General features: G+C 37.0%; 1 pseudogene; it reads left to right on the forward strand.

The window, feature by feature from the left end:
- LOC135221699 (zwei Ig domain protein zig-8-like) overlaps positions 1-23,575 on the forward strand; it is a 510,516-nt pseudogene that overhangs the window by 456,400 nt on the left and 30,541 nt on the right.

Genomic DNA, 23,575 nt, shown 5'->3' on the forward strand with positions numbered 1-23,575 from the left:
TAGGTGTTTGAGAGGTGTAGGACTATTTTGTTCAAATATAAGAAAGGGTATGTCGGTTATGTGTAGATGTACGAGATATGTAGAACAGTTCTGTTTAGGTGTAAGAAAGGGGTATGTCGGTGATTTGTAAGTGTACGAGAGGTGTAGAACAGTTTTGTTTAGGTGTAAGAAAGGTATATGTTGGTTATGTGTAGGTTTAAGAAAGTTGTATGTCGGTTATGTGTAGGTGTTTGAGAGGTGTAGAACAGTTTTGTGGTGTAAGAAAGGTGTATGACTATTCTGTGTAGGTGTAAGAGAGGTGTAGGACTACTTTGTTTAGGTGTAAGAAAATTGTATAACTTTTTTGTGTAGGTGTATGAGAGGTGTATGACTATTTTGTTTTAGGTGTATTGTTTTGTGTAGATGTATGAGAAGTGTATGAATTGTTTTAGGTGTATTGTTTTGTGTAGGTGTATGAGAAGTGTATGACTTGTTTTAGGTGTATGAGAGGTGTATGGCTGTTTTGTATAGGTTTATGAGAGTTGTACAACTGTTTTGTGTAGGTGTCTGAGAGGTGTAGGACTGTTTTGTTTTAGGTGTATTGTTTTGTGTAGGTGTATGACTTTTGTTTTAGGTGTATGAAAGGGTTATGACTGTTTTGTATAGGTTTATGAGAGGTGCACGACTGTTTTGTGTAGATCTGTGAGAGGTGTATGGCTTTTGTGTAGATCTGTGAGAGGTGTAGGACTTTTGTGTAGGTGTAAGAGAGTTATGACTGTCTTGTGTAGGTGTATGAGAGGTGTAGGACAGTTTTGTTTAGGTGTGAGAAAGGTGCATGACTGTTTTGTGTAGGTGTAAGAGAGGTATACTATTGTTTTGTGTAGTGTTGAGAGGGGTGTAGTTTTGTAGGTGATGAGAGGTGTAGGCTGTTTGTTTAGATGTAAGGATAGTTTTGTAGTATTGTTTTGTGTAGGTGTATGAGAGATGTACGACTGTTTTGTGTAGGTATAGAGAGGTGTGCGACAGTGTTGTTTAGGTGTGTGAGAAGTTTACGACACTTTTGTTTAGGTGTATGAGATGTGTATGACGGTTTTGTGTAGGTGTAAAAGTGATGTATGAGGCTTCTGGTAGGAGAGTTCATATGCGCTTGAACACTGAAGACACGTATGATGAGGTGACAACTGCCTCGATTTTCTAAGTTTCCAACCATTTCCAGAAAACTTGAATGTAGAGGAAAAAATGTCTATTCATGGGCATACGTGTATGCATATGTATGAATGTGAACGAGATAGAGAGAGTGAGGTTGACGGGTGCGTATGCATTGATGTTTGTTAGGTTACGTACATTAGAGTAGTGCTGTATGCTATTCCTTTGGCGACCTTCGCTCTTTGCCATTGTGTATTTCTTGAATTCTAGATTCGCAAAATCTCTAGCCCAACATTTTTTTTTATTTTTTTTTTTTTTTTTTTTAAACCTCCTATGTGTAGTATATCCCGGATTTTCCCTCGGGCCATTAAAACGGCACCGAGCAAAATTCGGAATTTAGTGGTTTTTGTGAGCGTTTTTATTTATTTGTTTTTTTTTTATTCATTTTTATTTGTGGAGAGGGTGGTTATTTCCGGTGTGGTTTCCTGTTTCTTAAAGAGTAAATATTTGTAAACAGTTATATTTTCAACTTCGATTGAAGACTGGTTTGTTGTAGATGGAAGCCCTTCAGAATTTGCTTGCCACTACACATCCTTTTCGTTTTGAAGTATGATATCAAACTTTATCGGCATTTAATCAGGAGTTGTAGTAATCATGGGACAATTCAGAAACATCATATTTTGTTTGTTGTACAGTAATCTGAAGCAGGGAATAAATGTAAGATAAAATGAATATTGTCAGTGGAAATAAATAGTGATAGTTTCCAGGATGTATGTAGTTGGTTCGTTTTGCTACGTTATTTAAGTATGATGATTGTATTGGGTTTTGTATTTGTATGATTATATATACGTGTCTTTATTCTAATACAGTCCAGTTAGGTGTATTGAGCATCGCGAGGTTGCGTACAACTCTAAAGTTATTAGAGCTGGGAAGCCAGCAAAGTACAATTGTAGTATTACATCAATGAACTTTCTAAGAAAAGCTCGAATGTTTAATGGGAATCTCCCTTACGAGTACTTACTTTTATTTTAAGATATTATCTAAATATTCATTGTGGAATATAGATTGTACCGGGTGATTATTTCTTAACCACATCTTCATATGGTTAAGTGCAAAATCCAAAACTTGCATGAAAACCAGTTCATAAGCAAAGCCCTGTACGTTTTCACGTTCATAGATCAGTTTTCAAAAGCGGCTGCTGTCTGTCAACTCATCGGTCTTCGGAAGATCAATTTTACCACAGTTATGCAAGCAGTAAACTCACTAAATAACTGAATTAACTTAATGAGAAGAATAAATTGTGGATTAATCTAAAGAAGCAAAACCCTCCTCGTGTCATACGTATGCGCAACTCCCGGCAGGTAGTAGGTACCAGCTTGTTTGCAGAGGGAAATGTTCGCCTTAATGAACTAGGGGGAAATAATAAGCTCGTTTTTCACTGAAGTCATTGTTTTATTTAGAACGTTGTTTGCATTGACCCAGCAAAGCGTTCTTGCATTGTAAAAACGACACTAGTTTGTAGAAGCAGGAGCTCAGAGACCATTGTTTTGTTTTGTATATTCTCTGGCAGTAGCAAGTACCCCTGAATGAAGGGGCTGTCTCAAGTACATCATTAACCTATAACAGTTTTGGCTTAGCTGCTTAAGCTGTACAAAAGAATAACTACCTTCCTTTATGTGTGAGAGAGAGAGAGAGAGAGAGAGAGAGAGAGAGAGAGAGAGAGAGAGAGAGATATTTCATTTTTAACAAACACAATATAGAAAGGACCCCTGATTTATGGGACAAGAATCAAGATTCCATATGAAAAGACATGATCGATTATGTGTGTATATATATATATATAATAAGCAAATGACGTTGAATGAAATTACTAATAAGACCGGAGCCCTGTTTAGAATACATGCTTCCCCCAAGCATACGAAAAAGTCAGTGAATCAAGTGCACTACTGAATTAATGTTCCTTATTATAATTCGTTAATCTTTTTTCATACAGCATCCAGTGTGCTGAAATACTCGTTTCATGTAGCCCTAGAACAATTAAGAATAGTTAAGTGGATGGTGACAGATCGTCGACACAAAGTCAAAGCGAATGTCGGCTAAAGGTAACTTGTTCTCACATCTGTCTGTCTCAATTCTAATAAGAAGTTTTGAGGGCGAATAAACGGCTTATGGGGAAGTTCTGTGAAAATAGTCGGGTGACTCATTCCAAGTGATTCACATATTCTGGTAACTGATGAAGATTTAGCCTGCTTTTTGAGGCGGAAGGCTGTCAGATCTCTTTGAATGCCTACCAAAATCAAATTCTGCTCATTCGTTCTTGAAATATTTTCTAGCATACTTATCCCTCAAAAATATATTCTGTTCCCATCTTGTATGACGAAGGTAAGGTAATTAATTTACCAAGAATAAAGAAATGCTACAAGAATTCAATAATCACAGAAGATGGAGGTGTGCCTGGTTGTACCTGCAATCCTTGGAACTTGAACGTAACATTACCAGAGGCTACAGATAGCGGCAGAGATACCTCAGACAACTTCCCCATAAACTCATCTCTCATTTGAAAAGAAGCGTATTATATTCAGGTGACCACACCGTAAAACCGACGCCTTTGAAAAGATATCGAAGTATCGGAATATACATTCAAATTCTCCGATGCAACTTACCTGAGTTGATAAGATGAATAGAGAGAGAGAGCATAGGACTAGAAATTGTTCTTTCAGTTATGTTGAGTTGTGTAAGCCAAGATGCTGTCATCAGTCATATTTATTTGGCACTCTTTTGCAACTATAGAAATTGCAAAAAGCTATAAGATTTGCATAGAGTCATTGCTTCCAACCGAAGACATCACGTAGCAGTTTACGCGCCCTAACAAGCAATCGCAGACGCACAATAACAAAAATACTCTTCTGTTGTGGAATTCAAGCCGACATAGAGCGGCGGAAACGGCACTCAGCGCCCTCTCTTACACATACAATGCCACAAAGGTTGAATGAGAATCCAATAACCAAACCAACAATAGACCCAGATCATTGTAGGTCCAGGCGGATTCGAAGTCGAAATCTAATTAATTCTTCCCGCAGTTCTGATTGAAATGAGGTGCGTTCAATTGCTTAAAATATTCTGTCCTGCAAACCGAGACCCTGAAAAACATCTTCCTTCATAATCATGTTTACGTTTGTCTGCTGAACGGGTTGGATTTGCGGTTTTCTCTCAGCGGCGTATCATTCAGGTTATTTGGTTTTGGGAGGTCTCTCTCTCTCTCTCTCTCTCTCTCTCTCTCTCTCTCTCTCTCTCTGTGTGAGTATCGTAAAGATCAGATATTATCATCTCTTATTTGCGAGTTTTCTTATTCATATTTGTGTTGGCGCTACTTTTCATTTCAAATACGTTGGGCCTTAGGCTCTATTCACTGATTAACGCAAACACTTGCTGCGTAAGCGTATTGTCTGTCATTAATCCCTCTTTATTTGTTTTCCTTACCAGGTTTGGCTAGCCCCGGGTTGTATTCATTTTCCTTGCTATTCTTATTTCTTGTCCTTTCTCCCAGGATTTCCGAATTCTGCACCTTTTACGCCAATCTCTCCCGTTGTTGGTCAACGTTGAATACACTTGTCCATATTATAGTATTGGAACTTTTTTTTTCTTGCTGTGTTGCTACATTCTGACTCTTTCAAGCCTTCTTATTCAACGTATGATGTTTAAATCATTCGCCTCCTCAACTTCATACTTTTTCATCTCATTCACATTCAGTTCCCTCACTCCACTCCCTTAAAGGAGGAGAGTTCCTTCACAATCCCTTCAAACATTCATGAAACTCTTCCATATACACATCTCGTTCAAATGTTTTTCAGAGCTCGTTTTGCCTTGTTCGCTTCGTCTATTTTGTGATTCTCTTATTTGTTCGCATCCTCCTTTGTTGCAATTGGTTCTGTAAACTTGAATGAATCAGCCATTTACTTTCCCCCTTTCGATATCGGCGTTTATCACTCCATCTTCTTGGCTTCCATTTCTCTCTATAACCTTACTCTTGCCAATATCAAAAAATGCCATCAAGCCGGACTTTACATCTTATCTGAAATAGTTCAGAAGTTGAACTGTAGAGCTATGGCTATAGCCAATGAAGTTCCAGTAACAAGAAGTGACCTGCCTCTTTTATTTTTATGGGCTTCCCGTATGATTACGGGGCCGTGCTGGAAAAAGGCCAGCTTAACCTTAAAATGACAGTTCTTTGTATACTTTCCCATTGATCCTAGCCAACTCTTTCATAAATTATGCACTTTTGTACGTCTGTTATAGTCTGAATCACATTCTCTCTCTCTCTCTCTCTCTCTCTCTCTCTCTCTCTCTCTCTCTCTCTCTCTCTCTCTCTCTCTCTCTTATGTTTCAAAGTGGCAGCACTTGGCATTTTGCAATGATGTAATGGCCATTGTAAATTCAGTAGTTTTTTTTAGTGAATTGCCCTGATTTTAAAGAAAGAGTGAATTCAGAGAACATAAGTCTTTCAGCAGGAAGTTGAATGGCTGGGCCACTAAGAACAATAGACTCAGTCCTGTAGGCCCACGTAAAATTAAGATAACGTGTAAACTTCTTTTTCCTCAAGTATAGCTGTTCAGTAATACTGAGTTTTTTCTATTTGTCTGTTACCTCTTCCTTTTTGTGTTTATCTTTTGTATTAGTTGTTCAATGTCTGTATTCGTTATTTGGCCTTATGACAACAAAATAGCATTTAGTTGTGCAAAAGCTAAACCACAGCGCCCTTGTTTTACAGCTGTTTTACATTGACCTCAGCCTTCTTTCTAACTTTTGGAAAAGCACAATCTTTTTTAATCAGACTGGTAAGTTCATAACCCTATTTTCTGTGTACGAATACTGAAGATTCTCTTCCTCGGTGAAATTTTGCACTGTTATTAGCTTGGTCTTTGGAAAAAGATGTATTGATACTATGACTCGCAACTGAAGAGCGAGTAGCTTACAAATGTTTTTCTGTGGAAGTCTGTGATATTCGAAGGTTAGATACTTGAAGCTGCTCTTCTAAACACAGTGATCACATGATTAATCTCTTCCAAGTCATGGAAGCATGATAAGTTGGCCAACGTCTTTTTATACCCTTTGTTAAGGAAGATGACCACTCCTTATTCTCGAACCACAAAGGCAGCCTCATAGATCGATACCGTGTTATATAATAGCTGATGGTTAAAAAACCTATTTTGGTGTGGATAATGCTCCTGGGTGCTCCCAGTTTTGATGCCAACCTGCAAGGATAAGGATAACGAGTGGTATAGATTGATATTCTTTGTAGTCTTAATTAAAGTGGCTTCTAGTATCTGAAATGTAGAAAATCATGTACTTCAAAAATATGCCATGGATCCCAATTCACATAAGGTGTGTGTGTGTGTGTGTGTGTGTGTGTTTGTGAGATTTTCTAAGGGTCTCCCTCTTTAGTTTTGAGTTATGGTGTCAATACATCACTTCCCAAGATCTAATGGAAACTAATGAAATAATTCAATAAGAAAATCTGTGTTCGCATTTTGAATCCATACAAACAAAAATCAGCTCATTTGTCACAGTGCACTGACTATTAACACACGGTAACGACAAGATAGGAGTAAATTCACGTGTTAGATAAAGTTACCTTATGCCAATACTGGGTATTTTCGTCTGCTACACTTATTGTTAAATCTTTAGAACTGTAAGACTCATCTCTACATGACCAACTCTTTCTAGTTGAGCTGCTTGTAACGAAAATATTTGCCTGCACCAACCTTTTTAAAATGGTGACTTTTGGGTTGATTCTATTGGAGCTTGATTTTTATGTGATCTCATACTGGTTGAAATTCCCTGTAATCCTGTGGCGGATTTAAGGGGGACCACCTGACCACGTGCCCCCATGTGTATATCTGTGCATACATAGTGTATAGATATTGATATACAAGTACCGTGTATATATATATATATATATATATATATATATATATATATATATATATATATATATATATATATTGACAAGCGTCCTTCTTAAACTTGTTTTAACTTTTTTCTCCTTAAAAACATGAAATAAAACATATAAGAAATGGAGGAATTGATTTTGGAAAATGCTTGAGTTACTACGGAAACGTGGAGTAAAGAAAGTGTTGATTTAACTTTTGAAATGATTTTTGACTCGTCGCCTGTCCCCTTTTTCCTTAAAGATTTCCCAAGTGGGAAAACATGAACGGGCCATTAGCCACCTGCAGAACTGTCATTTTGAATGTACTTTCATTTTTTATTTATTGCCTGTCAAACACTTGGCACGGCCGTTTTCCAAAGATCCCACCATCGCCGCCTCCAGATACAATTAAGACACCGGCCTTAACCAATAACAGCTTGCCTTTTCGAGAAATATGGACACCTTCTAGGGACTGCGCCCCCTTGAAACCATTGTTCAAATCCCCAGTCAGGTTGACCTGACCTGACCTCACACCTGCACCTTCATCCTTGTTTACATAGTGCCCCACTCCTGCGTCTCTGTCCACGAGCGTAAATCCTCTTTCGAACCCCATTATTATAGCGCCTTTGTATTCACACTCCTACTATACCGTCTGGAACCGGGACTCTGCTTGACGTCCTATTTTGACACCCTCTTGAAGCTGTCACCCTTAAGTTACCTTGAGCGCCAGCTGAGGTGGAATCTGGAGCACTCCCTTATTTTATTCTTTGCTGAAGAACTGCAAGCAACAAAGCCCTTCCTCTGCCGTTCTGGTTCAACTCTACACAAGTCTTGTCCACGGATTCAGGTAATGTGAATTGGAAATTGGTTGTCAGCCCTCACCTACTATCACTGTTCCACCTGTTCTCCTATTCCCATGATCATATTGTCCTGCCTCCTTCAGAGACCCCATTGGTTTTTTATTGTGCATTTGTGACAGCTTTTAGTTTATTATGAGAGTAGTCTTAAGATCTTTTGTCGGTCATATTTATAGTAATAGAGTAATTTATTATTCATTGAATAATTTGATGATTGTCGTATTTTGCATTTTCCATTTAAGCATTGGTCAGTTATAAGTTTCCCTGTTGTTATCCTGTGTGCTACAATGTTACTTCCTTTGCAGATTCGTGTAGACTTCACCATTGTGTGCCATCTTCTGTTGCTCAACAGTGCCATCCAACACATTTACTGCCTGTGCCATTCTTCACGACAAGATTTCTGAGATCCTAATGGGAGCAGTCCTCGCTTACAGTGCTCCACCTTATGTGTTATCTTTAAGAGTTCCGTCGTTGATTTCTGCATCATATTTACTCACTAGATTTAGTGTTTTGCTTGCAACCCTGTGGTAATTTTGTTTTTGATATTGAACATAACATTGAGCACTGATGCAGTGGCACAGAGGCAGTGAGAGCTCCTGTAATTTTGTTATCCTTCCGATTACCTTAGTGAATTATATTTCAAGTGGACGTAATATGTTTACTTCCAACCCTTTTGAAAGTATTTTGTGATAGTTTTTCTAAGGTTACATACTTTTATTTTCTGTTCACATGAGGTAGGGCCACCTCAGTCAGTTGTCGTTTCCAAAGAATTCAAAGTAGAGCCAGCTTCTCCAGATTTTCCAAAATAAAATCTTATACCCCAGCCTACCCTGTGAATATATATATATATATATATATATATATATATATATATATATATATATGTGTGTGTGTGTGTGTGTGTGTGTGTGTGTGTGTGTGTGTGTGTGTGCGCGTGTTTGTATCTCGTAATCCTAAGTGCTCCCCGCCCCCAACCTATGAAAGATCTTTCTAGATCCGCTACTTTGCTGGTCTTTAAAGAATAACAGAAGTAGGTCTCCTTACGATGCTGGTTGCGGCTCATCTATATGGTCTGGGTGAGGGATGGTTTTCACCAGGCCAAGAGAAGCTAGATCTATCCTTTGTGCCTTGGGTCGGCTCTCCTTGTGATGTACTATCATCCTCTAGTGTTACTTATCATCCAAACACATTAAGAGGCCTCACACTTCACTTTCCGTTAGTAGACCCAAATGGCAAACCTGATTTAGTTATGGCATGATCCTCAGCAGGTGAGGAGTAATTTTGTCTACAACAGGGAACTAACTCTTATAGATATGTAGGCGTCCCTGTTATTAACTGGGAAATCATCCACCTTCACTTGATGGACTGAGGCTGTTAGTTTTACGCCCTAATTGAATACGTATCTCTCACCATCTCACTGGCAGTAAGTTAAGTTCCAGTGGGAATACTTCTGCTTTCCCATAAGATCCCAGTCACTGTGGCAAACAGTTAACATTTTGCTTATCCACCATTCACTCACAAGTAAACAGTTAAGGACGTTCATCCCAACCAACAGTTCGCCTGTCAGCTTGAATTACAATCTGTAGACATTGTATAGGAAGTGAGGATGACTTGTTGAAATGCACTGCTACCAATTTTATTTACATTTTAATAATGGAATTTAAACAGATTGGCAATTATACCGTCATTTATATGGATGATATTTTTCATTATATAAAAATATTAAAAAAGAAAAATGCGATACCTAATGTTTATCTGGAGAAAAAGTTCCCTTGCGACATCATTGTGTGATTTAAGATTTGTAATAAAATGGAAAATAAATCTTTCCTGTTCCCGTGTTATTCATGTGATATTTTTATTTTAATCATATTTTCTTGCTTTAATACCGTTTATTAGTCATTATTTCACGTAATCTTGTGTGAAATCTTTTTTTTTTTTTCAGAAACATAATTTTAAAATGACAAGAAAATAATGTCTTTAACAGCGCGCCATGGCGTTTATGTCCAGCTCTAGCCAGCTTTTATTTATTATTTCCAGGTATTGCACCCATCGAACACAGACGAGTGGACCTTACATATCAAGTTCACCCAAGCGGGAGATGGAGGATGGTATGAATGTCAGGTGAACTCGGATCCGAAAATAACGATGCCTGTATTGCTTGTCGTGAAAGGTAAGACTGGCATTGTATTGTCAACCGCCCTCGAGAATTACTCTCGCCATGTTATTATGCAAAATATATTGACCTCTTTTTTTAAAACGTTGCTGCTTCGTGTCGAGTGTTGGGGGCCGGGGTTCGGGTGCAGGATGGGACGTGGTGGGAAGGGGGACGGGATAGGGGGGGAGCATGTGGTTTATGGGGCATCTTCCTTCAAGAGATTTTTTGAATTCTTTGTCAAGAGCATGTGAAAAACATGTAAGGTTATGACTGCAAAAAATCAAGATATTCATTCCCCGGTTCATCTCGCAAGAGTTCAGTTTATGCAGTTCTATTTGCGTATACTGTTTAAGTGTTGAAGAAAATGTAAAGCGCTTTTCATATCTATCTGTTTACGGTCCCAGTCGGGGATGATTCTTCACGTTGGTCTCGTCACTCATTTAGATTATTCCGGGTATTGGTTCCTCGTTTCGTGTGGCAGTTAACTGTAATTTTTTTTTCTGAAAATTGAAGATTATTTGTATTCAATTAATTCTGAACAGGATTCTTTGACTGCCGTGCACCGATATATGTAAGTATTTATAGTTATGAATATATTTCCTGCGCCTAAATATACTGTTGCACTTGAAAATGTTCCTTTATGGTTTCTACAATTGACTAATAAAAAATATTTATGTCAGGCCCTTGTTAGAGGAAACTGAATATTATAAAGATACAGTCAGGAGAGCATATTGTCTGTCTTAGCCATTTCTGCCACTTTCCTTTATGGAGGCCCATAAGAATTATTTATGAGCATCATGGTGTAACAACTGTAGCATTACTTTCAAGTTTTGTCGCAAATGATGTACACGTATGTGATGATTTCAGTGTCTTATCACACTTCTTTGTAGTTCAGTCATTAGAATTTCAGTCATTTCAGTTATCTTTCTGAAGGATTTGTAAATGTAAATTGCTTTTATGGGAAATTCTTGAATTTGCTGTTTTTATTTTTATTTTTTTTTCAAACACAATATCCTGTGTTGCCTCGTCTGGAATCGAGTCTTATTGCAGGATGCAAAATGGCGAAGGCAACAAAATTTGTGAAAATCCGCGAAAGCGGAAATTGCCTCTGTGTTTGCATTGCGTCAGACGCTCCAGAAATAAAAAGTGACTGACGGAAAATGGGCAATATGACTCGCTTGTTGCGTTTGACTTCCATGCGACACTTTTTTTCGAAATATCTTTATGGCGCCGAAAAAAAGGAACGGTGTCCCCTGAAAATGGACGACTTTTTCCTCTTGATGTTAAGATGCAACTCTTATACTTGTCAAGGTTGAAAGAGAAAATGCAGAAAGAAGTTATTGAAAAATCCGAGTCATAAATTTCGGCGGTTTTTATGTGCCTCGGTCAAACCAGTAATGGTTTTTTTTTTTTATACATGCTGAAGCGAAGCTCGCGAGTTGCACGGCAGCAGTGATGTGGGTCTTTGGCGCAAAAATACGGTTGGGCCACATCAGAGAAGAGATACTTTTCGTTCTTTGTTTGTGGCCATTCAGCATTAACTCTTCTGAAATGGAAAAGAAAGCTGAAACCCTTAGGCAAATATGTCGACGAACAAACGTGAGCCTTGTGCAGAAGCTATGCTGTGAAGTCATAATGTGTGTCCATGGGATTGGGTGATTGGTGATTTAAAGTTCTGAGATCAGAAAAGAATGACTAAAGTATAGATTTGGATGTTGTCAGCGGTTTAGAGTTGCTTAGGGATAAAGAGAAGAAACTTCTTATGTAGCTTGAAGAGTAGGAAAATTATTTTTAAAAATTAGTTGATACTGAATATAAGCAAGAAAATGTATAATACCGTCAGAGAAAACAAGGATGCTAAAGGGAGCGATAGTGTAATGGAATCATCTATCTATAAATAAATATAGTTTACTCTTACTATAAGTGCTGAAGACTAGATTGAACAGCCTTGCCTGTGAACGAATGTACGAAGAGGAGAGGAATGCAAACATGAGAATAAGATAAAAGAGAATGTAGGAATGCTTTGAAATACATGAAAATACAACTTCATTCTAGGAAACAAGTAGAACTGTTGAATAATCATGAGGGATTAAAGCTTCTGAGATCCTCTCCCTCTTTCTGATACAAGAAGAGTGAGAGGTGAAAAGATTCATATATGCAGCAAAGATATTAGCGTTGAGGCAGTGGCTGTTAGATAGAAATTAAAGGATGGAGAGGGCCAGGGCAAATTGTCTCGTTTATCAGTGTAGCCCTCTTTTTGGGTAAATGTTTAGACGTTTTCTACTTGTTGACGAGAATAGATATGTCGATAAATATATGAATGTATTAATGAATTTATGATTTATCTTAGAATAGAGTACCAAAAATACTACATTGTTTCATGTAGAATAAAATACACGAAATTGAAATTGAATACCTACAAAGTAGAATGAGATGTAAACGGTAGAGCTGAATGATTAAGAATTTCGACTCCTCTCCAGGTAAAACTGAGCTTGATCACAGGACACTTAGCATATAATGCCAGTATATATATATATATATATATATATATATATATATATATATATATATATATATATATATATTACCTTGTCAAACAACTCAGTTCCAGGGTCTTTTGTTCCTCCCACTTTGGACTGGAAAGTCTCCCAGAGGATGTTGTGCGATTAAAACCTCAAAGTTGAAGCGAAGATGCAGTGCGTCACTACTTTAAAACAGTTCACCTTCTATTTTGATTATGCGGTTAAATTTCTTAATAGCTGAGCTCTTCTTTCTGTATTTCCCATTGTCTTCCATCTTGTTCTGATTCTTTCGACCTCATTAATCCCACTGTATAGCAGGGTCGGCCGCTCGAGTCAACTTTTTCCATTTGTTTCGATTCCTTGCATCATTTTTCCCCAGTCCCACCTCACCCATATTCCTCCTCACCAAATCCATCCATCTGATCCGCTGACGGCCCCCCACACTCCTCCTCCCAATCACTAGCATGTTCTTGGTCTCTTAATTGGTGCCATCTCCTCTCTCCTTATCACATGGCCAGAGTATCTCAGACAAGCTTCTCATATACCACACATTCTTCTTATATCTTGACTCTCCCTCATTTCCAGTAGTGATATTCCAGCAATCCATCTCACCATCCACATCTCGGTTCTTTCCAACAGTCCCTCCTCTCTCCTCTTAAGTGCCCAAGTTTCTGCACAATATAACAGTGCAGGCCTGATAACTGACTTCTATAATTTCTTTCAAATGAACACCAGATTCTTTGGAAGCTTGAATTTCAATCAGTAGCCTCCTTTAGGCTTGTTCCATAGGAATAGGGTTTATCTGAGTCATTACTTTCCCCATTTTCACCGGCGGCTCTAGTCAGGTGTCATTCCGATGTTGCTTAGTTTGGTTCATTTATAAACTTGAAGTTTTGTGTACAGTGAAATATGAACAGTTCACCTATACGTCCAGGTATAACAATTTCTTTTGACTATTGCACTTTTTCACATTTCAAATCTCGTTTAACTCTAAATTGTTTTAATTGTTTTTTTTATAAGTAGGCTCTGCCCATTTTGTTCACTGCCCTTTTAAGTCCCTGTAAAGTGAAGGACGTAATTCAAGCCTTCCATGATTTTTATCAGCTTTTGATATAATTTCTCTCGATTAGTGACACAATTATGAAAACGATTCCAATGAGGAAAACTAGGATATATGTGTGTGTGTGTGTGTGTGTAGTATAATATAATATATATGTATTAACATTTTTTTAAGTTCAACTGAAATTACGGAGCTTCATATTATTTGCTTCTGGTGGTTTTTCATTTTTGCCTCTCGGTTGGATTAGATATAAAGAATCTACTCGTGACTTTCATCGGATATACATGCATTGTAATAGCCATATATATATATATATATATATATATATATATATATATATATATATATATATTATATATATATAATATATATATATATATATGCTATTAAAAATGCATGTATATCCGATGAAAGTCACGAGTAGAATCTACTCGTGACTTTCATCGGATATACATGCATTGTAATAGCCATATATAAATATATATATAATATATATATATATATATATATATATATATATATATATATATATGGCTATTACAATGCATGTATATCCGATAGGAAAGGCACCGAGTAGATTCTACTCGTGACTTTCATCGGATATACATGCATTTTAATAGCTATTACTATATATATATGTATATACTATATAATACTATATATGTATATAATATATATATGTGTGTGTGTGTGTGTGTGTGTGTTGGCTATTAAATGCAAGTATATCCAATGAAAGTCACGAGTAGAATCTACTCGTGACTTCTTTCATCGGATATACTTGCATTTTAATAGCCACATATATATATATATATATATATATATATATATATATATATATGTGTGTGTGTGTGGTGTGTGTGTGTGTGTGTGGTGTGTGTGTGTGTGTGTGTGTGGCTATTAAAATGCAAGTATATCCAATGAAAGTCACGAGTAGATTCTTTATATCTAGTCCAACCTACGAGGCAAAAATGAAAAATGAAATGCATAAACCACCGAAAGCAGATATGAAACGACGTCAATTTCAGGTGAACTTGAAACATTTGTCTGAACTTTTACATTTAGTCCTGAAAGTCTTAAGAACCACGACAGGTAATTTGAGTCTGCTCAAAAGAAACTCATTAAGGTAAATTGGTCTCTAAAGCTTATGATAGTGTATGATTAAACGGATACATGTGAGTGTAGTCTTCCACGTATTTTGAGTGATATCCAGTGTATTCATGAACTAAGTACACACAGCCTCACGAGTTAGTTAAAGATGAATTATTTATAGAGAATGGCGCCAATGATGTTCCTACGTTCATTAGAAACACTGCATCTCCGTAAGAGTCGTAGTCAAAATTGAATGAGTTGAAACTATTGATCAACTTATGTTTTTTGTTAAGAATTTCAGATATGCTCGTGTCGTCCCTTTCGTTGCAATGATCCTCCTTCAAAATGCGACAAGACTTAAAGGAACCGAAAAGTATCACCCTCCTTATATGTATGTCATTTGGTGTGTTACATGATACCTAAGAAATAACGATACGTATTTGCTGCCAAGTGTATGTGTGTGCTGTTATATATAAGGATGTATATAAAATTAAGTGTGTATATGTGTACATATGTTTTTTATCATGGATCTTATACTATATACGATGATTTCAAATTCTGTAAATTATTTGTCAGAATTTATCTTTAATTCAAATAAAAGGCGAAAATGTTTACGATTTTCTCACATTTTGTTAAATATAACAATATATGCGTTGTCAACTTCACTGGACGGCGTTATGCTTCTCCCTGTAATAACGACTAAAGTGTAACTTCACGTGACAGTTATGGTTATCGATGTACTTAACGGGGAATCGTAAATTTAGGTTAGTGAATGAAAATTCAGTAAAGCTTTCGAAGACTTTAATTTACTGCTGACTTTATTTATTAGGTTCCTTGTTCCTTTTTAAATGAAATTTAACACATAACTGAAATTGTTTGTCAATTAAAATATCCTGACAAAGAAAATTGAAGCGAAAGGAAAATGTTTAGTGAAGCAGATAAAATTATTTCTTCACGAAAATGCTCTGAATAATGATACAAGCATGAAATTTATTACATATCTTCTCCTTAGGCCCCTTTTTGAAATTACTAGGTGTCCACTCAAAATTCCAAAATGGCTGCCGTTTTTCAAGATATCCGCTAGTCAAGGTTTTGGCATTGGAAGCATGTGCCTCTGGTCATGTTTATAAGTATTTGTTTTGGGTTTACACATTTTAGGTTGAGTCATCAAGCAAAATGTATTTCTGCTAAAGATTTCATATAACATATATAATAAAGAGGGCATCCAACATGGCAGCCAGAAACTTTAAATAATCGCGTCTTAGGATTCAGTAGGCATGGATAAATGACTTCCTGTTCTCAGTGCACAACCAGGGCACATTAGTGACTTCACTGCTGTGTAACTCAGCCTGGGGTTCAGTGTCAGCTAATCTCGCTTTACTTACGCTGTAGCAGCTTAGCTTTAGTCTCCCAAATGCTGTCTAATAGTCCCATATGAATTAGCTGGTAAAAAGTATATATATTGTTGGTAGATTTAGTTAAACAGCCAAACCTGAATTGACAGGAGGTGCCAGCACAGGAGAGCTCAACCAAGGGTAAATGGGGCTTTATATGGCTTTTCATGTACATACCTGGATAGTGTACAGATCACATGGGACTTAAATGGTAGTGGATGAATGATCGGGCTAGGTGTAGGGTAACCGAACCTAGTTGTATTCCATACATCAATGTGCATATCAGATTAAGGTGGTAAAAGGATAGCCCCTCAGGCTTAGTCAAGAGCTCATAATGGCAAATGTAAATTCAATTACAGACAAAAGGAAGACCGACTGGAGCAACTACTATCTGCCCGGAAGACAAGCAAAATGAAGGTTCAACTACACCCTTGGCCTTTGTACATAATAATCCTCAACATGATGGGTACGTAATGATTTCAACCTATGTGCCATTGTTCCAGGAGATTGGTGAAATGCTGCCTAACTTTGACCTAGCAAGGATAGATGAAGGCAGTGGCATAGAGGCAACACTGCGAAAAAACATGGCAAAATACCACAACAGCTGTAGGGTCATGTTCAATAATGCAAAAAATGATCATGCAAGAAAGCAAAGATCTACAGTTGAAAGTAGTGACCTAAGGAAAGAGCATGCTAAACAGTGTCAGATGAGTCATGGCATTGAAGCATGCATTTTTTGTGAAAATGTGGCACCTATATCAGATTTGCCACGAGTAATGACCAGGAAGGTCAGCAGGAGACTACATGAGTGCACTCACACTCTTAATTATGGTAAATTATTGGCAAAACTAGGTGCAGGTGATGCACAATTGGACAAGAGCTGAAATACCATCTGTATGTCTCACTGACCTTTACAATAGGGAGAGGTCCCATCTTAGAAATCTTGAGAAAGAACACTGTCAAGTGAAGAACCAGATGTATATCCACTGGTTTTATCAGAGCTGGCTAATAATATCATTGAAACCAGCTGGAGTTCGGATGGTTCTGCCATATTTCCTTTTGCGGTCATATCACAATTATACTAGCAGCGCCAGGAACAATTGTGCTTTGCCTCGCCAACCAAGATTAAAGGACAAATTGTTAGCTTTCTCCCTATCTTAGGCATCTGACTAATCAGATGCACTTGTGATTGCTAACGCTGCAAAGGTACTTGGGAAGCATATTCTGGATCATCACTCCAGGTTTGACGGCACCTTTGGTGAAGGATGCATCAATGGTGCCATACCTCAAAGTCTGTTCCAGTTCACTAGTATCGTTGAACATAGAGCAGATATAAAGTCACAGCAAAGGTTTGGCTCATCAAAACAGACCTGGCTATTGCTCAGCTTCTGCAACTGCTTCTCAAAACAGAAGGAAGGAACAAGCGTACATCGACACTCAAAAGATAGGGAAACTCCTTTTCCAGTGCTCAAGGGCATGGCTAGTTAGGCCAAAACCAGGAAAAGAAACCTGGTAGAAATGCTTCATGATCATGGCATGAGCATTTCCAATTGACAGGGTGCAGGAGATATCAGCCCAACTAGGATATGACACTGTCACCAAGTATGTGTAAAAGGGTGTAGTCTGTTCACCTGTCTGGAGAAAGGGGTTGTTGACCGCTGCCTACAAAATGTGGCTGTAACGTCTGGTTGCCGTGGCAGATGCAAATGCTTGGGCTTACATGTACAGTTTTGTGTCGCTGCAAATGTGATGTGCAGTCATAATGTGAAGTTTAACAATAATGTTGAAAATGATGCTTCAAATGCATCTGAACGAGAATTTCGCCACAGTCAAGGGTGACACCATACATCTTTAAAATCTTGCGTTGATTTCAGGCTTAAAAAAGAGATTGAAAGAGTGCTCGAACATAGATAAGATATTTTGTTATCATTCTCCATTATAGCCTTGTGCGTGCATACTTTTCAGTCGCTTTATGGGGTCTCTTTCCAAGATGTAATATTGATAATAGCCCGTTAGAAATGCTAGAAACATTCTCTGGCGTCATAAATGTAGGCATAAATAAAGATTTCATGTCTTTATCTTCTTAGTTACAGAGTTATCAAGCAAAATGTTTCATGGTGCACATTTTTACGCCATTTTATCACAATGATAAATATAGTAGTAGAAGAACTTCTGGTGATATCTTCATTTAACTCTTCTAACCAGGAAGACATTATATGAATATGATTCATGTATTTACTACAACAGTGATTTACTCAATGTGTCAGAAATCGCAACAACTATCGGCCATATTGAAATTTTGCGTGGACACCCAGATTTTTTCAAAAGAGTTGGTTAAAATCAGTTTTCGTGCCAAAGTTCATGCTTGTATCACAAACTGAAGTATTTTTGTACTTATCTACTGCACTATTTACGGTTTTGATCTAAAAGAAAACTAAGAGAAAGAAAACATCGATCATATGATCATATCTACATTAAAAAAAAATGAAAAGAAAAACTTGTCGACCCTCAAAATGCCTCATAACGCAGAACAAACACTTGGACATTTGCACTGCCAGCCCTCTGACTTGATCTCATCACGCTCTGGTCCAAAGCTCAGCTTATCCAGGGCCGATGGGATAATCTGAGCTGAGTCTGTACATGAGAGCCATCGATTGATCTCCTTTTAATTACATCGGTGTCTCCACCAGGTGAGAGGTTACTAATGGCTTAGGGTTTTGAGACAGTAGCTTGTGGGTTTCTTGATGCTATATTACTATTACGCTCGTCTGCACCTTGCGATTATGTGTCCTGTGGGCAGTTTTCCCTCAGAGAGGAGAAAAGACTTATTTCTAAAATACTCAGTTTTTAGGGTTAGAGTGCTGACCTCATGCCTGTGTCTTCTGTTAAAATCATTATTAGTTTATTTTTTTCAGTTCCGTCTCTACCATTCCTGTCTTTGTTCATTTCAGTTCACTTAAGGAAGATTTTAGTTAATATTAGTTCCAATATCAGTTCACTTACGAAATATTTTTTAACTTATATCGGTTCACAAAAGAAAGTTATTTTTAGCTAATATAAGTTAACTTGAGAAAGCTTTTTTAACTAATATCAGTTTACTTAATAAAGAAAGCTTTTTATGACTAATATCACTTGCATTAAGAAAGCTTTTTCACTTATAATTACTCTTACACGTGATTTAATTTATCAAACACCACAGGGTAGAGATGAACCACGGCTGTAGAATCTTACCGGTGTCGGCTTTATTGCTAACTAAGCCATCTGTAAATAAATTCTTTTGTTAACAAATGTGTTTGCGCGTACGACTGCTGTAATGTTTATGCGAAGAAGGAGAAATAAACTCTCCTTTCATGATTCGATTTTCCCTCTAACATAGCACCAAAATATTTGCAAATTAGACAATATGAGGATGCTAAGATTCAGTGCAAATATCAGAAAAAAACTTCTCAGGATGTACACACAAACATATATATATATATATATATATATATATATATATATATATATATATATATATATATATATATATATATACATATATACATACATACATACATATACATATATATATATATATATATATATATATATATATACATACATACATACATATATATACATAATATATATATATATATATATATATATATATACATACATACATACATATATATATATATATATATATATATATAAACCAATACCTCTGATATTTTCCTTTAAACTAAGAGGACTTTCGTAAAAAAAAACTTGAATATATCAAAGACCTCAGGGAAGAGACGAAACACGGCTGAAGGTTCTGACCGGCGCGGTGAGGCCTTTATTGGTGACTTAAGCCACCTTATTGGAATCGGAGCATCCTCACATGGTCTAATTTGCATTTTGATGCTTAGTTAAAGGAAAAAACAGATCATTAAAGAGAAAGTTAATTCTCTTTCTTCGCGACTATATTACAATTGATGGGAAAAATTATTTACTGCTTTCACTATAAAGTCATTCTAGTACAGATGTGTACCGTAATTGACATATAGATAAATTAGTCATACACAGTAACATTGTGACCTCTTTTATTGACTAAGTTATTATCAGAACTTGGAATGTTGAACTTGAATGACATTATTAAGTTATCAGATTCGACTTCGGCTTACGTAGACGTCCTTGATATCGTTGACCCTTAGTGAGGCCGTGTTTTTAATATTTTGCAATGTTTTTCCCCTCAACATTTGCAACTGACTTCCATATTGCCATGAGCCAAAGTAAAATTTGGGCCATAATGGCCTTAATCTTGGAAGCATTTACTGGCTACACCATGTGATAATGACCGCAATGTAACCTGATGTTATGGTTATTGTTACCGTTGTATTTAGCCCGGAAAAGTATATTTTACTTGGGTGAATGACAGTTTATTGGAACAATCGAAGATTTTACTTTACTTCTAACACTCGATTAGTTTCATCACTAAAATAGGAAACAAAGGGATGGGAAATAAACGTGTCCCGTTAAACCTCGGAAAGAAATAAAAGTCGCAGGGTATTCAATCTTTATTCGGTGGTTTAATGCTTTTCAGAAGACCATTTTTTTTCAATTTTGTATCAGTGTGAACTTTCGGTTTCGTACGTGACAGTAATTGTCATTGATTACAGTATTCTCGTAGCGTCAGGCGTCCTGCAAACCCATAGGAGTTCCATCTACCCTGTTCCTTTCCAATCCTATTGAACTGAATTCAGCCGTTTGTCTTCGCTCACTGTCTCTCCGTTTCAGTTACCCTCCCTTGCGTTTAGATTCAGGTATGCATTATTCTATTAGCATACCAGATATTTCTGCTGTCAGTCTCTTGCGAACGAAATTCAACTCTTGATCTTTCACAGAAGAGAACGGAAGAAAACGAGATGCCCGGAGGTCCCTCTGACCCGGCCTCCTCAATGCATTTACTGTGTGTGAGTCTTGGAGGATTAATTCATATTCTGTTTGGTCTCCCCTTTAAGCCTTTATCCCACCTGTGTCTATTCGTGTCCGAATCGGGGAATTCGCTTGAGTGGATTGTATTTGGAGCCCTGTTTGCTCTCTCTAAGTAATGTTAGTGTAACGATATTGGGCCCTAATGGTCTTGAACTGCATTCCAAATATTATCAAGTATTCACGGGGCACATTTAGGTTCATTGTTTCTGCGGTGGCTGGAATGGACTAATTTGGTATGCATTGAAAGCTCACTTACCAGTGCGTATGAAACTACAGCGATTCTTAGAAAGTGTGTAGCTACATATCTATGTGTATGTATCAGAAATGCCTACAAAGTTCAGTTTGCGGCGATGTTCATAATCACATGAGGATTTGCGGTAACGACAGTGTCTGTCTTTTGTTGCCGTTTTAAATTGAGAACAGGACTTTCACTTCCGGGGTAAAAAAACGCACGAAATCTCATCGGTGAAGAACACTCCCAAAAATTGGAATATTTAGTCTTTGTACAACTTCCCTTTACTTTAACAAAAAACGGGGTTTGTTTGCCACACAGTTGCACTGCATAAAAAAATTAGTGCCATTTGAACGTTGAGAAATTAGAGAAATTATATAATTTATTCATTCTTCCAATATAATTACTCTGGCTAATTACCTAGAGAGTAACTCTTTTTCTTTCTCTTTCTGTCTATCTCTAGAGTAAGTTTATTAACAAACTAAAGCCCCTCTTTACTGTCTAACTCCAAAATCCTTTACATTTGTGGATTCCAGACCTTTTAACGAAACACCTACCTACCCTGTAACCGTTTTGAAAAACTCCATTTTAGCACTCCCTATAACACTGATATACTTCGCTATTTTTATAAGTAAAAAATAAAAAAAAAATTATGCTATTTTTGTAAGTGAACAATGGAACACTGTTTGTTAAGGAAGTCTGTTAACCATCGGTATGTTTGCTGAAACTAAAGCCTTTAGAAAGTTGAAGGTCTCGTTGTCAATTGAGTAGAGATTCACTTGTACTTAACATGAACAACCAAGTAATAATTCAAACGATACTTTCAAATGGCTCGAAAATAACTGCCCTGCACTTTCCTGTATATATCAAGTAATGTTATTTCCCTGTTATTGTCACAGTTGCCTCCGTGACTTTTGATCTATACAGTGTAACAGTTATTCCTTTCACCATTTCCCCTCATCCAGACGTACCTCTCAGACTCTTGTCAATTACTAAATAATACGATCATTACATATCAGAACATCTCACTTGTAATCCCATCTACTCTTAGTGCTCTTCCTGTCTTCAACCTCTTAATTGTCTTCCTTACGTCCTTAACGGACGCTCAAATTTACACTAACCCTTTCCACTCTGACGTCACTCAGTTCTGGCTTTCGTTTATCTTCCACAATCAGAGAATCTTCAAAATAGCCAGCGATCGAGGACTGCATTCATTTGCATCCGTTATTCTGGGATCCAATTAAGCATAACCGCCTTCCTCTGCTGTGATACCTCGTATAACAGCTTCTTATTCTCTCTCTCTCTCTCTCTCTCTCTCTCTCTCTCTCGGCAGTACAACCCGTAATTTATCAGAAATCTTAGCCGATATGCCATCAGTCTTGTAAATGAGCTGCCATTAATTTTGAAAATGGAACTGCCGGACAAAGTGTTTGGAATAATCATTGAATAATGGCTAATTTTGAAGGAGCCATTTTTCTTACTTGTAACTTAGAAATGGAATTAATGTGCTATAATTTTCAGTTAACTCAATATTCCCCACATTTGTGTTGTAGTAGTATGTAACAGTATGTTTTTATACAGCAAGGTTTTCCTTGTTGGTTTTTATGGAATACCTCGAAATTCGCTTTACGCTTTCCGGTTTATCTGACAGTGTGGTTTTGGCCACGAAGTGTTGTAGTCCTTTCCATTTACTGCGACAGCATTTCTGGCTGGAATGGGCGTTCGATTTTTTTTTTTTTTTTTTTTTTTAAATAAAATATCACCCTTATATAGTAGGTAACGTTTACGTGTTTTTTCTTCTCATTCCAAAATGATCAGAAGAAGGACAGGATAAAGAAGCCCTTTTTTATGTACTCCTATTCTCAGAGAAAAGTACTATTTCATATCAAATTAATTTTTGATATACTAAACATGAATGGTACATTCCCCCAGGATGATAAAAAAAGAAGCTAATCTAACTGCGAAGTATTCTTTTCACGAGCTCTGAGGTTATGTAGGATGAGAGGATTCTTTTTTTTAGTGCTTGGAAGCGGATTAGGTGCGGTTAATAGTTGTGGATATGGTTACTGGTATTCTTGAAAAATACTATACTCTGTTTTTTTCCATCTGTCCATCAGCCTGTGGTGTTTTCGCATGGTAACATTGCGTCCCGGGCTTTAAATAGTTACGCTGTGTAAGTTTTAGGTAAATAAAAGGATATCTGGGTGTAAATTTGCAACTGGAAAGTGTTTTAATAATTTACTGTATGCAAAT

Source organism: Macrobrachium nipponense, chromosome 3 (assembly GCF_015104395.2).
Source record: "Macrobrachium nipponense isolate FS-2020 chromosome 3, ASM1510439v2, whole genome shotgun sequence".
NCBI lineage: Eukaryota > Metazoa > Arthropoda > Malacostraca > Decapoda > Palaemonidae > Macrobrachium > Macrobrachium nipponense.